Source organism: Pteropus vampyrus, unplaced genomic scaffold (assembly GCF_000151845.1).
Source record: "Pteropus vampyrus isolate Shadow unplaced genomic scaffold, Pvam_2.0 Scaffold153, whole genome shotgun sequence".
Taxonomy (NCBI): Eukaryota; Metazoa; Chordata; class Mammalia; order Chiroptera; family Pteropodidae; genus Pteropus; species Pteropus vampyrus.
Genome location: NW_011888934.1, coordinates 1,399,780 through 1,418,240, shown reverse-complemented (window position 1 = coordinate 1,418,240; position 18,461 = coordinate 1,399,780). Strand labels below are relative to the sequence as shown.

The following is an 18,461-nucleotide window of genomic DNA, read 5'->3' as shown; positions in this document are numbered from 1 at the left end:
AATTTGGAAAGATCATAGATATACTACTGAAAATAAATAAGAGAATTCTATTTAAATATATTGAAATATTTTCCCTCTAGTGGTAGAAAATGACCTTTTTATATAAGAATGAGGTAGGGAAAATCCAAAACTGTTCTCTCAACAGAAGCCACTCTGACTTGTATGCTAGAGGAAGGTACAATTTAAATAAAAAATGAATTATCCACCAGTCATATCTTCTGGTCAGTAACTTTCTTTTCCGGTGGAATGTCCACTCACATTGCTATATATTCACAAATCTCAAATCATTATATGACTTTTCGGGAATTATTTTTTAAATTTTTTATTCCACAGCAAGGTTTTCCTATTACTTTCTAGCTAGAATTACAAATTCTTCCAGGTCCCACAACTGATGTTCTCGTCCCTACTCTCAGTGGTTTTAATCCCATGACACTCTCTATTCAGACAACATAAAATGAAGACAACAAAATATTGGCTTTTAGGGTCAAGTGCTAGGATATAATAGAGAAAAAAGTAGAAAGATTTAAGAAATATAGTTTATCAAGAAGCAGTCAAGCAAAGTACAAACTAATGCTCTGTCTCTGAGAAGGGATCCTGCACTGTCTGGGCCAGGTCTATGAGAAGACTGAATGATTTATGGAGAACTTGTTTCCTGATCAACCAAAGACAGAACAGAAAAAGAGATTTATATCATAGCAAAAGAGATGAGAATTAGAGATCAGCCTTTTATTTATCTGTTTGTTTGCTTGTTTATGTAATATAAGATGGCAAATAGAAGTATTCAGCCAGAACAGTGACATCATTTAAAAGTAAAATATGTATGACATTGTCTGGTCTTGATTTGACCTGAAAGCAGGAGGATTTAGTGTAAGGAAACTGGCTCAAGATTCCATAGAGTCAAATAGATCACCACTTTTGATAACCTACATTCAGTGGGATTAATAATACTGATTCCCCACATCTAAAGCCTCATCCTCGCTGAGGATATTCTGGAAAGCCACTCTTTTGACAAATATAGCTTTGGTTTTTAAGTCACTTCCAGCTCTTGTTCTCAATTCCTTTTTATCTTCAACAAGTCATAACATACCTTTAGAATATTAATTGCCCCCTGGAACCTATGTCCCTTACCTAACAAGAGCGACGAGAACTGAGAGATAAAGACTGTAAGATGTTCTGACTTCTTAGAAAAACTATTCTATAAACATTTTAAGGGGTTTAGTAAGTATAAAGGAATTTTACCATTTAAGTGGGATGGACCTTAGGGAATTTGAATTTGTTATGGAGGAAAAATGCTGCAAAGATGATACTGAAGCAAAAAGAGCATAGCTACATTGCCTTGAGCTAGTTGTTATATTCTCTTGGGCCTCAACTTGCTCAGCTGTGAAATGGAGGAATTCAGCTTTGTGAGTATCCCTACGTCTCTTTCTGGCTATAACATTTATGAATAAAATCAGAGCTAAAATTAGAACTCAGAGTTTAAGAATTTTAAAATAGCCCTTTTCTCTTTAGAATTGCTGTATGTGCCCGAAAGATAAATTCACTATTTAGGAGAGAAAACATTCTTTCTCCTTCTTGCTCCCCACCGCCCCACCCTACTCAGTTCAGTTGTGGGAATAATAAAAGCCACGATAGGGAAGGTTGAAGGCAGACTCTTAGACCGGCCTCTTCATTCAATGGACTCTCAGAATTATTCTGGTTTCTGAATAGGCGATTCCCTCCTTCACTCTTGGCACTTATCTCTTTGGTCAGCCATTTAAAAGGAAGAAGCAAAAGCCTTGCCCAGCAAGAAACTCCTGCAGCTGGCAGAAATGAAAAGCAAAGATTTTCCCTAGTAGGTCAAATCTAACTGACACAACACAGATAAAGCTAAGCTGCGAGAGCAGAGGAGGATTCACAGGAGTTGAAATTAGTGAGGAAACTATTTTGAGTTCCTTCACCAAAAACTGTAACATATTTGTGTTTTGTTATTAGAGCCTCCTGGAACTCTCTGGCTTTTCTTTATTAATATCATTATCATTACTGATTCTTATCCATTTGCCGACAAACTATCTGATTAGCTGAAATATTCTCATTCGTTTTAAAACCTAGAATTTGGCATTCATTAAACTTACTTTAGTAATAATCTCAGAGTCAGTAGACTTGAATTCTGGCCCCAGCACCCCTATTCATATTTGAAGGAGAAGACTTCATATATTCAGTGCCAGCCCTTGCTCACCAGCTCTCTGCCCCTCTACAAGCTGGTTTCTGCTAAATTCACTGATAAACCATTCTGATAAACCTACTCACGTACACCAATGACTCCTTCTTGCCACAATGGCTGTCAATGGACACTTTCAATCTCAACATAGGATGTTTTACCTCCCTTGGTTTCCTGAGAACCAAACTTGCTTGCTTCTCCTGAACTGGAACCACTCCACACTAAATGCTGGTAATGTAAGATCCATCACTTAATTATCTTTGTGCCTCAAGTAAGAGTGATTGTTGAAAAAATAATTGAATAAAATACTTTTACCACTAAGAGTCTATTTTTTCATCATATCAGATTAAAAGTTTGGATTTCAAACTCTAAAATAAATGATTACATGATCTTCTTATAGAGACTTCATGGATTCAAGAATCAAGCATCCTCATTTGGGAGAAAGAATCACTCAATCGAAGATTCTAGAATCTATCACATAAAAAGATTGAGTATATAGTCTCCTCTCCCTTTTCAAGTTTCCAGAAACAAGGCATCAGCACTTTTAGTATACTAATGTCAAAACTTTGGATATGTAACATTGTCTGCTTAATAAATACATAGGTATTAATGTATAGATACGTAATACATAGATATACTAAATATAATAGCTTTAATGTCACCACTATCTCATTCTCCTTAGAATATGGTCTAACTTACTGTGTTGCATATTGTAAAAAATCCAACTTCAATTTGATAAATAGAACTGTTCTTTTTTAGCAGTATCTACTTATGATGCTTAATGATAATTATACAGATCTATTTATATAAACACATTAAAAATAGTTCTGCTGTTTCTATGTCGGTTCATTTGTCATGATTCAGTACACAATTTTTTACACTCATTCTTTTTAGAGTATAAAAATAATACTTCCTAATTATAATAAAATTAGAATAAAGTCAGAAAAGTAGAAAGATGTTGATTGCAAAAAATCTGAACATTCAATGGCATTAGATGATCATTTGGTATATTTCTTTTTTGGGATCTTTCTCAAAAATTTTCATTTTACAGTGGTTATTTAAACACATAGGTTATACATAGTTTTTAAAAAGAATATGTATCATCTTTCCTGAAAACATTAACACATAATCATAAAGGTATTTGGGAATAAATTGTCACTTCAAAAACATATCTTACAAAGAGCATTCACATGGTTTTTAGATAGAAATCTCTAAATATCTTATTCACAGTTTACATTGGTAATGTACCTTTTAAATAAATAAAGTTAAATAAAGTACTCGGAAAATTAATGCTATTTAACATTCTCATCAAACTGATGTAAACACTACCCACACCTCTCTCTATAGCTAACTCACCAAGTATAGATATCACCAAATCTCAGCACTGCAATCCTCAGAGTAGAGCTCAGGTGTAAAGTTATCCTAGGCCACTCTTCCTGACTCAGTTGTCTTCCAGTCATTCTAGTGGAACCATCTCATGGTTCTAGCCCCCAGGAAAAGGAATAGAAGGAAGAAATGGAGCATTTATCTTTTCTTATTAGGCTGCTGCCAGATTTCTTTTAGACCTTAAGACTGAAGCTAAAATTTCTCTACATCAAGGGTCCAGATCTCATTCACTTTTGTATCCAGTGACCAGCACTTCATATGGCACATGGCCAACGCTCTATTAGTATTTGCTGACTGTTGAATAAAAGCCACGGGCAAATGATCAATTAGGAATACTTTTAATTGCAAGCAGCAGAAAACACAAACACAGTGATTTAAATAAATAGGTGTTTGTTTTTAATATGATGAAGGTGGATGAAGGCAACTGTTGATATTGTTCAATGACTCATCAATGTCAGGGTTAATGTCTCTAAAAGTCTCTCAGCCTTCTCAAGCTCCAGCCATGAATCTATGGGCCTTGAAAAGGCAAGAATGGGCCTTGAAAAGCCCCCAACTGACTTCCAGTTAAATCTCATTAGCAAGTATCACATTACTACCCCTACTTATAAGAAATACTGGGAAAATTATTCTCTTTCCTGGAGCAGGGCATAAAATCTCTATGTCATTAGCAAGCAAGAAAGGAGAAATGGATACTGGATAGGCAACTAGCAGTGTGTCTGACCTCAACAAATTGTTCTCACCTCACTTTCTCAAAATCTAAATAAAACAAGTATATATTGAAAACAGTATAAGATAATCAAGAAAAAAAACACGCATTTCACAGTGAGGTTCTTTAGGTATGATCACTTACTGACAGGCGCTATTGGTGACAGTGATTTGGTGAATCAGAGGTAGTGAGTAGTTCAAGAAGGAGGTTAATAAAAAACTTGAGGAGGTGCATGCCTTGATTCAACTCCATAATGTGTCAGGATCTCTCTTTGGAAGGGAATCTAATATAAAATAGAAATTTAAACGAATTTGATTTGTCAGTGTTAGCTGAATTATGAATGTCTTCCTTTGGTTTTAATATGGTTCAATATTTTAAAAATAATTTAGAGAATTTATAGAGTGCGAATTGGAGGAGACTTTGTTTAGCTTCCTTTTATTGTATCATGAAGCCTCTGCTTGAAATTTTCAGAAATGAGGAGCTCTCTACTCTGTGAGGTGGCCCATTTGACTTTTGAATTCCTCTAATTATCAGAAAAGTCTTTCCTAATTGGCAGGAGATTCTTGCCTTCAGTATTGTAAACCCATTGTTTTTAATACTGTTTTTTTCTAGAGTGACCAGAATTAGCTTGTCTCTCTTCATTCATGACAACTCTTTAAATAAATCATCAAAGGCACCTGTTCTCTTAGTGAAACAATTCAAGTTCTTGAACTCTTGCCTAGTTGGCATCACTTCCATACCTGCCCTCCGCCACCCCTTCTTCAACCCCCGTGTCCCCTCGCTGTCCTCTGAGTACTCTGTCTCAGTGCATATCTCTTATTTTATAGTCCCTGCAATGTAATAATACTCTGGATGGCTCTGACCACTCCAGAGTAGGAGTCCACAACCAATCTGATGTCAACACTAGACATTAAAATTTTGCTGGGAAATACCATCTTTTCGGTTTTAGTCCAACAATTCTAAGCAGAATTATTTGGATTCTCACTGATCAAACATACAAGTTTTCTCTCTCGATATATTTTCCAGGCAAGCCCTCCATAATTTCATCCGTCATTAGAAGAAGGAAAAAAAAACGTCAACGAGACTGCAATAATATTATGAGAGCTTTTCTTTCAGGCTATAATGTTATTAATTAATATTTGGATGTATTTTTTGTCCAATTGTCTATTAATAGGCTTCAAAAAATAACTCTGCGTTTCATGCAGAGTGACTGGAATTTTTCTTCCTGTACCTCTACTAGGTAATTTAGAGCCATCGCAAGTCATTTTTTTTCCCATGTTCTTCACCACCTTCTAAACAGTACAGCACGGATATCTGGCAACCCTTTAAAAATCAGGTGGAAAAATGAGGGCAGGGAGTTAACATTATTTATGTACAGTTACTAAATAACAAACACCGTGCTAGGAGACTTATATACACCATTCCCTCCATTCCTCTTGACATATTATAATGCCCACCCTCCTTTTTTTTTTTTTTATAGAGATTACAAAACAAAGTTTATTGTAGTTAAAAAAAAAACCTTCCTTAAGATCTATGTTGTTTTTTCTGACACCAAACACATGTCATTTTCTTAAACCAATTTTCCAACATCAGTTGTGTGTTCAACAACTCAGAGTATGTGCAGACACCACAGGTTGAGGGCTCAGTCCCACAAGACTGTCCCCATTTGAGATGCCAGCTACAAATGTGGTGCCCAGGTGACCCACACTTTTGCCCAGCCAACTACAAATTCAGAGGTTCCCGTTTTTCCCTCGTCAAGTTTGATAATTCCCTAGAATGACTCACAGAACTCAGGAAAACACTTACTTTTAAAGGACACCACTTGGGGACAGCCAAATAGGAGAGATGCATGGGACAACGTATTGGGGAAGGGAAGGAGTTAATGCAGAGTTTCCATGTCCTCTCCTGGCATGCCCATTTCCTAGTACATCAATGTGTTCACCAACACAGAAGTTCCCCCAATCCATTGTTTAGGGGGTTTTATTTAGGTTTTATTTTGTGGACGCAATTGGTTAAGTCATTGGCCATTGGTAACTGAACTCAATCTCCAGTCCCTCTTCCCTTCCTGGAAATCAAGGGGTGGGGATGAAAGTTTTAACCCTCTAATCACATGACTAGGGCCTTCCTCGTCCCAATGAGTCATTCATTAGCATAGAAAAAAACAGTAAATTCCAAGGTTTTTAGGAGCTCTGCATCCAGAACAAGGGACAAAGACCAAATATTTTTTATTATACCTGAGATCACATTGTTAGTAATGATGTAGCCATATTTCATATTCAAGTCTGCCTATCGCTGATTTCCATATCCTTCTTTTACATCACACTTCCTTCTGATGAATCAAATCTTTAAAAAATTTGAATGAAAGGCCATGTTAGTACAAGATATTTTGAGATGTGCGCCAAGTAGAAATATCCTGTGTCAAAGCCACATCAATCGGAAAACTGGTAATCAAGAAAATGAGGCTTGAGAAATTTGTTTTTCTTATTCTGAATTATCATGCTCAGCATTTTCATTGACATATTTACCCTTCACAGGCTAAAGCATGTCAAATAAGTAAGGCCTTTGTTCTCTATCAATAGTTTGCTACTAATTGTAGGTTAAGAAATCATCTAATATTTTACAGTAACTTTTACATTTATCATTCACCCATAGATCCACCCATATGTACTCAATATTGGGGGTTTAAATATTGTGTTTTTCAAACACTCATTTAAAAGTAAAAATAAGTTTATCACACACAAACAATTTTTAAACACTTAATGTGTAATGTGGCAAACTAGATGATTGGAGTCTGAGTTACTTGCATACCAAAAAGTGCCATGTGCTTGTGTGGGTCTGTTCCTCTCAGCTGCAAAACTGTATGGAAGATATCCTGGGAATGGGAATTGGAGCCTTTTTATGGTACTCTATTTTCTAAGAGTTCGGAAGAATTGCTAACGTAGCATTCAGTTTAGTAACAAAAATAGGTTGTAAATTTCCATTTCAAGTTTTTCAGCAACGATATAATTTATACCATTTATTGAGTTCCTTTGATGCCTATTACTAATAATGGCAGACACTTTTCAAATCTCTAATACTTGCAATGAACTCTATAAGACAGATATTATATTCTCATTTTACAAATAACAAAACAGACTCTAAGGTTGAGAGGCAACACGCCTGGGATCTGTGTCTTTTTATTGCATTTTGCTATACTAAACCCTAAGAAATCTTTCAGGATCAGCTCAGACATATTTTCTTAAAAAGGCAAGGAAAAATAGGAAGAAGGAAAAGGAAAGCAAAGAAAGTTGAGGAAAAGGAAAGGAAGGGGAAGGAAAAGAGAGAGGGAAGGAAACAGGTGGCAGGGCAAGGCAAAACAAACTACTCTAAACAATAGCTAAATTTTTGTCTGTTCCTCACTTCAGAACAAAGGTCATATTGATATTACGTTTTCACTCAAAAATGTGTTTCCAAATATCTCGGTCATTCAGCCTCTATATTTTCTGACTACCTCTCTTCACATGAGTCCCTCTTCAGAATATGGCAACGTTTATAGTATTCAGAATGCTATAATAGGCACTGTGGGGAAAATATATAAGCAGGCCAAGATAAGTTACCACCTTTATAGAACTCGCAGTCTAGTTGAGTCAAGAGTATAAGTTCATGCAATAGTGGAGACTTTCATGGTAATCCCTTAAGATGTCTACAGCCCCAGCTTTGAAATCAGAAAGTAAAAGTGCATGAGCTTGGCAGACACTTCCATAAGCTAGAGTTGTCTTCTCTAATTAATCCATATTAGTAAAGAGAAGAAAAAGGCAACGTGAGTCTGCCAACAACAGAGTTAACACTGAAGGTTCTTTATTTTACACACTGCATATCTACACATAGACTATGGTTGACTCTACTTCAAGACCATTATGAAAAATGAGAAGTTCTTGTAGCCTCTTAGCCAGCGAGTTGAACTTAGTCCTAAATACTTTACCCTAACAAAATACACACTTCAAACCCTGAAACCCTTGGTGATAATGAAACATTCTATGCTCAACGCTTTGAAAATAGATGTATGTCAAGATCCTGTGCCAAATGGCGGAATAGCATCTACTTCTTTTTCCATAGCACAGTAACAGGCACCTGGCAAAAACGGGGAGAATAAAGTCACACTCCATCACCATAAATGATTTCTTGATATTCCATTTCCTGAGACTTCTATGTCTATTTCTAAAAGCAAAGTGACAGACAGGATACAGACACTCAAATGACAAACTGCTGAACTGAAACCTTCACATGAGTCCCTCCTCAGAATATGGCAATGTTTATGTTAATATTTAAAACTTCAATCTCAGGACAGTTGTACAAACCCATAGAAGGACATTTTTTGTTTGGTTCCCTTTCTGACTGAATAAATAATTTCAGTCATTTTGAGATAGCATTTTGAAAAATACATCTGCTACAGTCTCAATGCTTGTGTCCCCCCCAAATTCGTAGGTTGAAATCCTAATCCCCAAGGTGATGATATTAGGAGGTGGGGCTTTTGGGAGGTGATTAGTCGTAAGGGTGGAGCCCTCATGAATGGGATTAGTGCTCTTATAAAAGAGGCCCCAGAGAGACCCTTTGCCTCTCCTGCCATATTAGGATATAAGGAGAGGTCAGCAGTCTGCAACCCAGAAGCGGGCTTTCAACAGAAACCAAAAGTGCTGAACTAATCTTGGACTTTCAGGCTCAAAAACTGTGAGCAATAACTTTGTGCTGTTTATAAGCCCTCTGGTCTATGGTATTTTGTTATATCAGCCGGAACAGGCTAAGACTACATTCTAGCACACACCGTGAAGAGGACAAGCGATCTCCTGCACTTCCTGGTACCTCCCATAGGTCTAGCATACAATGCTTACTGATTGGTTCTATATACCAACACTCCCTTAGAGGAGGCTCCAGATAACAAATAACACAACGTGAACCTGGTCTTCACAGATTTCCATGAAAGTCCACTAAAAAACTCAATGCTGTTTTCTGTATGGACATTTGTAGGTCCATATAATTCCACGAAAGTCAAGGAGAGATTTGTTTCTGTGCTAAATTCCTGTTAGCCCCATCTGTACTTAAATAATCTGACATTCATTCATCATAAGACTCAGCTGGCTGGCTCTCTAAACTGTTTTCATCCAACAAACATTTACTGAGCGGCTACTATATTATAGGCCTTTTGCCCAATGTTGGGATAGACAGATGAATAAGACTCAGTTCCCATGCCACCTTTAGATTGCCCACAATCTAACAGGACTGTCAAACAGGCAATTACAGTACTGTGTGGAGAAGGCCACAGAACGAGGTGAGGTGTAGCATGCACTAGGAGGTGGAGGAGGTTGCCAGCAGACAATCTTTAAGGGGAAAGAGAAGGTTTTCTTAACGTAAGTCCAGAACTTAGCCTGGCCAGGGACTTGGACACATTTTGAGTAGTGGGTGCTGAATCAATGTGATTGACTGATTCTGAGAAGTTACAATCGAGTAAAATGTGCTTTCCTATATTTTTAATTGATAAAAGCGATTTATGTTATGACTTTAATAGAGTCTCGAATTTATTGCTGGATGACCTTGGTCAAGTAACAGTCTCTCTAAACTACAATTTTCTCATTTGTGAAATAAAGATTACACCTACCGACCAGGGTTGTTTGTTTTGAACAACAATTTAAAATGATGCACATAAAACATCCAGCACAGTGCCTAGCACACAGTAAATGCTCATTAAATGGTCAAAGTTTTTAATTATGAACACTGTTCATGAATCTCTCTTCTTGTCTTCACTCGTGGCATATGGAAGTTGCCTTTTCAACTAAAAGCCTGTCCTCAAAGCCATCTCAATCCCAGTGTTATTCCACATTCCCCAAGCTTCTTTAAGAAGAACCAGCTAATATCTGGAACCAAACTCCTACTTTATTCAATGAAGAAAAGAACACCCGACAATCTTTTGTGTATATGCTTCTGGTTCATATTTTCCCATAAGATTCATGGAGGGATTTCTTTTTTCTAACACCCTGGTTCTATTCTTGTTGGCTCCCCCCAAAGCAGATATTATTTTGAGACACTCCGACCAGACATGGATACAGAAAGCTAATGACCTATATCAACTGCCAGTAGCCATGAGGGTGAGAGAACAGATACTTCCCCTTTCCTGTCAAGGGCAGACTAATGAATTAGGCACTGAAACAGATCAAATGAAATCCGGTATCTTAGGTTTGTGCAATCAGCTGCAGTAAAGCTAAGTGGTTGGGGAAAGCACGGCAAGGCAGTAATCGTGCCTAAAAGGAACCTGAGGAATGACTGAGCAAGTGTCTGCTAAAATAGAGTCTGTGCTTTTTCAAGAGGCCTAAGTCTCAGTTTGGTAGGGATTTATATAAAACCCACTTGAGTGGATACACAAGGTCAGCTTGGTAATCAACTTAAAAAGCCTGCAATCAATATTTCTAAATCGGGAATGATAAACAAAGGTATTGTGCATACAATGGGTTTAATGCGCCACTTTATTAAGTATAGAGAGCATAAGTTTTCTAGAAGAAACTGAATTTCAGCTAATACTTGATAAGACTGCGGCTGTACTGCAGAAAGAAGAGTCCGCAATAGTGCCCACATGTGCAGTGGCAGCAGAAACCGGCAGAAGGAGCCCTGAACTGGCCTCGAGTGCTATTCTAGTCTCCACGCTAACTGTGGGCTCCCTGCCAGCAATTGCTTTTGTGAAGCCACTAGGAGCTGCTGACGGGTTGCATTTCCTTTTTCATCTAAAAGCTACATTTAGAGTGACAACCCCTGGAGATTTGGGGGACCCTGAGACAGATCAAAGGATGCGATCTTGTTCTGATCAACAGTCACCTCGTCGGAAGCCTTTCTTGACCCAGCTTGGGCTAAAGGGGCGGGAAGATGGAAGAGAAAGCGGGAACTCATGGTTAACGACACCTTGCTGGTACTAGAGCGAGGTGCCCTCACTGATATAACTTCGTTTAATCTTAACAATTATGCAAAACAATTATTATTCATTTGCACGTTCTAAAATGGCAGATAACTTGGCTAAAGTAAAAAAATTAACTAGAAATTCAAACTTCGGGCTCCAAAGTCTACTCCATGTCTTTCCATTATATGGCTCACTTCTCTGCATAGAGTGCCCTCTGGTGGGCAGGGGGGATCTTCCAGCCTGAAGGCCTTCCCTAAACTCTTTCTTTACCTCAGTTCCTCAAAAGACCTGTCTTACCTTTCTGGTTAAACCTGCCAGGAGTCAGCCTGGGTTTGAAAGGGGCATTGAGACAGTGAGGATTTCTGGGCCTGCCTCAGTGATTCTAAGTACTTTAGTGTGCTTGACAAAAAGTTTCACTGCAAACAGACTTTTTTTCTTTGGGGGCGTGAATCCTTTCAAAAGAGAGGATATCTATTTTGATACATATTTCTCAATTCTTTCTTATAGTTGTCTTCTCTGTTAAACAGAATTAGTGAGCAATATCCATCTTACAATAGTAATACAGGTTGGTGGGGAGTGTTTCTGAAGAAGACAATAACAATGAACTCTTTGGAAAGAAATAGAAACAGAACCTTGCAGTTCCCAAAGTTCTTCCACAGATATTAACTCATTAACTGTCAGAGAATTGGAGCTTGAAATGTCATCCCCGTTTTACAAAAGCTCGAGAGGTTCAGTGACTTGCTTAAAATAAAATGATCAATAGCAGCCGTACTTTGACTAAATATTCTTACCTCTAAAGGCATCTATTTGTCACAAAATACCTACTGTCTAATTATGCTACATAACAAACTTTTACCAACAATAAGAGGAGGAGGAAAGTGATATAAAATTAAGCCACTGTCTTTCCCTGTGTAAGATTTCAGTAATATAAGGCAAAATGCTGTATATACCGTGGAGGAAATAGAAACAAATCATGTCGGCCCAGTGAAAGGAAAGTGAGATGGCAAGGAGAGAAATGGTGATGCACAGGAAAGCCTTTACGACATAGTAGCAATTGAACTGAGTTTTGTGTGAAAGATGCCAAGAGTTCAGATCAGGAATCAGGCAGAGGAGCAAAGAAAGTCAGATTGGAGAAAAACTGAGAAATCTAATATTGCCCCATTATGGGTTCCATGAAAGGAAACAGTGGAAGAAGACAGTGTGGAAAAGTTTGATATTGATGACCTTGAATGGCCAAGCCAGAGAAAAGCATTAAGCCTCTATTCTGTCAGTGACGTGAAACCACTGAAGGTTCTGAGCAAGGGATAAAATGATCCCCGCCCCCCATCCCAATACAGCCTGGTATTGCTGTAACGGCTGATTGAAATAGAGAGACATTAGAAGATATTTAGGAGAAATTTGCTTCAATACAAATGAAATAAAAGGGGGACCCTACCAGGATTGCAACACTAGGAATGTAAAGGTAGGGTGAAATGCTAGGGAAATGACACAGTAAACAATCAACAGAGCCCACAGGATATGAAGGCTAGTCAGGGGTTAAAATTAAGAAATATCATGAGGTTCTGAATCTAGCTGACCTGAAGGATAATGACAGAGCTAAAAGACAAAACAGGAAGAAGAGCTGGTGTGGAAGGGCATATGGTAAGTTTTGCAAATATTAAGTGAAAATTTTGATTGATTATTCACATTGAGATGTGAAGTAGACCTGTAATGTGGGAAGGAAGTCAAAGCTGGGGACTCAGGATTCAGTACATTGGGTAGAGAAAAGCGAACAGAAAGGTCAGTGGAGAGAGACAAGAGTCAAATGCAGAAACCTAGCAGACTCTCAAAGAAAACCCATTAAAGAGACAACAAAATAATGTTAAGAGAGACAGGAGAAGAACATGAAAAATTCAATGCCACAGAAGAAAGGGGATGAGAAGTATCAAAAAGCCAAGTTGATGGCCAATTGTATGTAATCCACAAAGACATAAAGGAGGATGTCGGTTAGGATGAAACTATTAGATGAGTTTCTGGTGGTCTTTGTGGACAATTTTAATAGAGCTGTGTGGGTTTACACCAGATTGAAAGAGGTTGCAGAGAGAGAGAGCAGGAAGTGGAGACAGGAAAAGTGTAGGCTACAACTTTTGGGAAGCAGACAGCCTGAGGCTCATAGCCAACCATCTGGCTCTAAATTACCTTTCCAACTTTATCCACCACTTTGCTCCAAGAAATAAATTTCTCCATATAGCCTTGTCACTTGTCTATCACGTGACTATACCAGACTCATTTTGCATATTCTATTTTCTTGTCTCCTCCACACCTTTGACCCCTCTCTGCCCATCTGGTTCTTCTGCACTTTTCAAGACTCAGATCATATCCTAAAGCCTCCATGAATCGTTCTCCTTCTATTTTACCTTTACTGATGTCTCAGATCTCAGAAACTGGTAAAATAACTAGAAAAACCTAAACTACGCATATTGCACTTCATTGTAAAGAACTCTTTATTACTATTTAAATAATTTGCACAAAAAGCATGGGAGACTTAAGTCTCCTTAGAGAACAGAAAGTAAAATTCAACAGCCTTTGCACTGTAAAAGTTCGGGCTCTGACAATGGAGTTGGGCAAGGAATAAAGGAGGCTTGTAGGAAAGAATGAGAGAGAAAAGATTCCATGGGAAGTTGACAGAATAGAAAAATACAGATTTAATTAGTTATAAAAGTTAATTAGTAGAGAAAATAAACACAATAATATAATTATAAATTTAGATAGGAAGAAGGGCAGAAGTAAGCTAAATCCTATTGCCATGGAAAGTAATAAATAACATACAATGTCTATCAATAAAATAGTTTACACATATTTTTTAGTGCTATGCTCCTGACTACCAGAAGATCTAAAAATAGAAGCAGTAAGATTGTTGACTGACTCTGGTATTGACAGTACAAATAGAGAGCGGAAGGTCAGGGAAGAGTACTTTTAAATTATAGTCTTTTCTGTTATTTTAATGTTTGTTTTGCTTTTACCATGTACGTGCATGCTTTGATAATAAAGTATAAATAACATAGACTTCTGTATTTATTACACTTTAATGCATCCTGCATTTCCCCTAGATTGTAAACTCTTCCAAGAAAGGAATTTTGTGTTTCATATTCTTCGTAATGCTGTTGTGAGAGATGGTAGAGAAAATAGAAGTCCACTTTGATATACCACATTTTGTAATCATTACCATGCATCTGGTATTGGTTGCCCTCTTTGGGCCCTTGACTGCAATGGTCAGGGTGGACCACGTGGTCCAAATGGCCATCTATCACAAAAACCAGAGGAGTGCTTCTACCTGGGATTTTTATTTGCAGTTCATGACAGTCAGCTTAAGTATTGCTAATATATAGCAAAATCCATCTTCCATACCTAATATTCTGGAAGCAACCTCAACTCCTTCTTCGTAAGAAGCTGTTGAACCCTAAGCCCAATGTACCTAAGAATGATATATGCTTGGTCCAGTTTGGATGCCTGTTGGCCTTTTGCAATCCCTCTCTGTTATCCCATGATAGGGCACACCAGGAGGTTGTTTCATTGTATCAGAATTCAGGTTTCCTATTATAAAACTATTTCTCTGCCTCTGTTTGCAAGTGATCAAAGTGCAGTTTTTTAAATCAACAACACAAGTTAATTTTACCACTAAGGAGACTCTGATTTCCATCAATACCATTTGCAAAGTGCCTTTCTGTTTCAGACCCCTCTCTAAGCATTCTCTACTCAGCTACCATGTGTTTTTTTGGGCTGCAAAGGTTGCTAGGAGGGAGGACTTCACTGGCTAGCTCTTGAGCGAAAACTAGAGTTTTCTGGTTGTATCAGAACTAGAAGATGATCTCCTACTAGTCTCAAGTATAGCATTCTTATGTTTCCTTTTTAATATTCTAAACCGCCCTTCCACCTGCAGCTTCCTAGATCTTCTTCTGTTTGGCTAATTCACACCCAGTGCCATGCAAGTTTCATTTGGCATATCACACGCATTCGGATTTTTGTTCCATATATATTAACTTGACATAAATAAAGTACCAAGATATAGAGAACTACTAGCACCCCACCTACCCCTCCTACTATTAAGTTGTTATAGCTTGACTTTGTTTCTATTTACTAGGAACAAGGCAGACTTTCCAAGGTTGAAAATGAATGATTTAAAGAAAATAAAAAGAAAAACAACTCTACACTGCAGCAAGAAAAAGGAATTTCAAGATGTGTTTAATTTAAAATACCATGCATGGCATTTGTTATAGAGTAAAAGGTCACTGGTTTCTTGTTTGTGTTGTTCATTATTACTTTTGTTTCATTTGGCTAATTTCGGGTCTGCATTTCAACTGCTAAAACATGTGACAAAGGCAAGTAAGCACCCAGTCAAGGCAAGGCTTTAATATCTGCCTGGTGGCAAGAGAGGCAGGAGGAAGCCAGCAAAACAAGTCAATGTAATTCTGCTATTTGCACAGGCAGCAGCGGAAGGAAAGCGAGAGCTGCAGATGTGGATGGCTGACCTTTAATCCAAAAAGAGTCTCACTAAGGATGGAAAAATAGATCACTTCTGTCCAGTAGGAAGGTTTCAGACAGGTGTGCTGATAGAAAAAGAAAGTCTGGCATTAAATTGTAGAGGAAGCTGATGACCAGAAAAACATGGCCTCTTAAAAAAGGGAGCAAAACAATCAGACCTCCAAATAACTTTTTGGCCACAGGGTTGGGAAATGGGATTGCAGATGTCAGTAGAGGACCATGCTGACAACACGTTAAGAGCTGGTTTCAGTTACAGGGCTCAGGTGGCTTAGTAAAGGGCACAGATCTAGTAGCATATGATAATTTATATGCCTCAACCTAGTACAGTTTACTTTTCTGCCCCAAGATGAATTATTTTATCGATAAAAGTAATAGCTTTAATATAAAAAAAATTGACGTGCCACAAATTACTTCATACCAGGCCTTGTACGAGGAATTTATCTTCATTTTCTCTTAATCTTCAGAGCAATACTGAAATTAATATCATCCCCAACTTACAGACATAAGAACTAAGGTTTAAGCAATTTAAGGGGCTGTTCTTCGTGTCTTCACTCCCCAAAAGGAAGAACTCAAACCTTCGGATTATGAAGCCAATGCTTTTTTAATTAAGAGAAAAATAGACCATAGAATAAGATAAATTTGAATTTGTCTCCTAGCTCTACAGCTTACTAGCTGAACTTGGGCGAGTGTGTTTCTGTAAGTATCACTACACTCACCCAGAAAATGGTACAATTAGCCTCCTTCTTGGGGGCCACTCAATGAAATTAAGATGAATTATCCTAAATACTTTGCAAATCAACTGGTTACTCAATAAAACACAAATGTCTCTTTCCATTTCTTAAACAACCCCTAGAAGTATGAATTCTCTTTTAGCATTTTAATATGATTTTCAATGATTCCAGTGGAAATATTTGTGTGTACACCTACATACACTAGGTGTATGAAACCAGGAGGATAATTTAGCAAAACAGAACAGGAGTAGATTTTAGAGCTTAGCTACCATGAGATGTCTAGAAAACAGAGAGAGAAGACTAATCAGTGGGATGCCTTTAAAGAGGAAAAATACAAAGCCACAAGGAATTGGTCAAGGGGAAAATAAGGAACAAAGGAACAAGTGCTTGGCACATTTTTGAAGAAAATTAGGAATTCAAATCCATCTGTTCAATTTCTGACAAAGTTAAAAAAAATCAACAGAAGGCTAGGTCCGCTCTAATAGCTGGATAAGAATGAAATACAAACTGGAAATACCATGTGGCATCACAATGCAGGCCAGATGACACTAAGAGTACCAATGTGTGCCCCCAAATGAAGGTAACCTGGGACAAACTCCAGGGATATGCTGGAGAAGGAGACAAGATCAAAGATGTGGGAATGGGATTTGCTATTTACTTTTGAATGTTGGACCCTACAAATATTGAATAAGGACTGGACTCAACTACATTCTGCCCTTTGATTTCCATATGCCTACTCACATGTCTGGTGCTTTTAAGTGCCAAGAACATAAGTCATCAGTTATCAGGGAGAAAAGTCAAAGAAGTATCTTTTTTTTTTTTTTTTTCCTGTATCTTCTTGCTTGGAGTATGCAGAAAGGAATCGATTGCTAGTATTTAATTTTATTTTCATCTGACAGGGGAGAATAATGGTTCTTTTCTCAAGTCTTCCCAGTCCTTTCTAACTAGTAAAGAGAGGTATATCAGTTATCACTAACATTTTAGTAAAGAAAAATGGTCTTCCAAATGAAGAGAATCCTCATCCTTCTGTCTTGATGATTTATAGTTTAAAAATTAATTTGAAGTCTACGAACATGCCACCCCAAACATGCCCAATCTCATCCGATCTCAGAAGCTAAGTAGGGTCGGGCCTGGTTAGTACTTGGATGAGAAACCACCTAGGAAGACCAGGTGCTGTAGAAGTTAAAATAAATAAATAAATAAATAAATAAATAAATAAATAAATAAATAAATAAAATAATTTGATAGACTATTTTTTTAGAGCAGTTTTAGGTTTATGTTAAAATTGAGTAGAAAATAGAGTTTTCCTATATCCCCTCTGCCCTACCCACCTCCCAACAGTTTCCCCTAATATTAATATCTTGCACCCCCAACCTGATTTTTTTTTACTATCTCTATAGATTTTCCTTTTCCATAATGTCTATAGTTGGAGTTATAAAGTATAATTAAACTGGATGCTTTTAGTTAGCAATAGGCATTTAAGTTTCCTCTATATCTTTTCATAACTAATTGTTTTTTTTTAGTGCTCTTCATCTTTATAAAATATTGTTGACTAAAGCATATACATCTTAGTGTTGAAAAGTCAGCCGAATGACTTCTGACATTTAGACTAGAACAAGTCTAAACCACAGAGACCTCTCAAGATGTTGCACACTTTCCCTTAGTTTCTGTTTCACTTGGTAATAATTTCCCACCAAAAAAAACCTTCCTTGAATCTTACCTAAATTGCTGGGATCCATTTGGATTTCAGTGAGAACACACAGAGATAGAATTCTGTGTGAATTCTTTTTCACATTCAACAAGCATTTACTGAACACTAATTGTGTGTCAGACTTTGTGCTAGTAGGCACCAGGGGGTTAAAAATAAATAAGACTCAGCTTTACTCTCAAAAATCTAAATGTCTTTGTTCTTCCTAATATTTTTTTTTGTATCTTCTAATGTAAGCATTTTTTTTTTTTTGCCTTGTCAATCACCTTCCAGAAAAACTGCAATCATTCCTA

At 37.4% G+C, this 18,461-nt stretch overlaps 1 pseudogene; it reads left to right on the top strand.

Moving 5' to 3' along the window:
* The first annotated feature begins 17,523 nt into the window (after nt 1-17,523).
* Nucleotides 17,524-17,642, top strand: LOC111745392 (annotated as a pseudogene).
* Nucleotides 17,643-18,461: the final 819 nt, after the last annotated feature.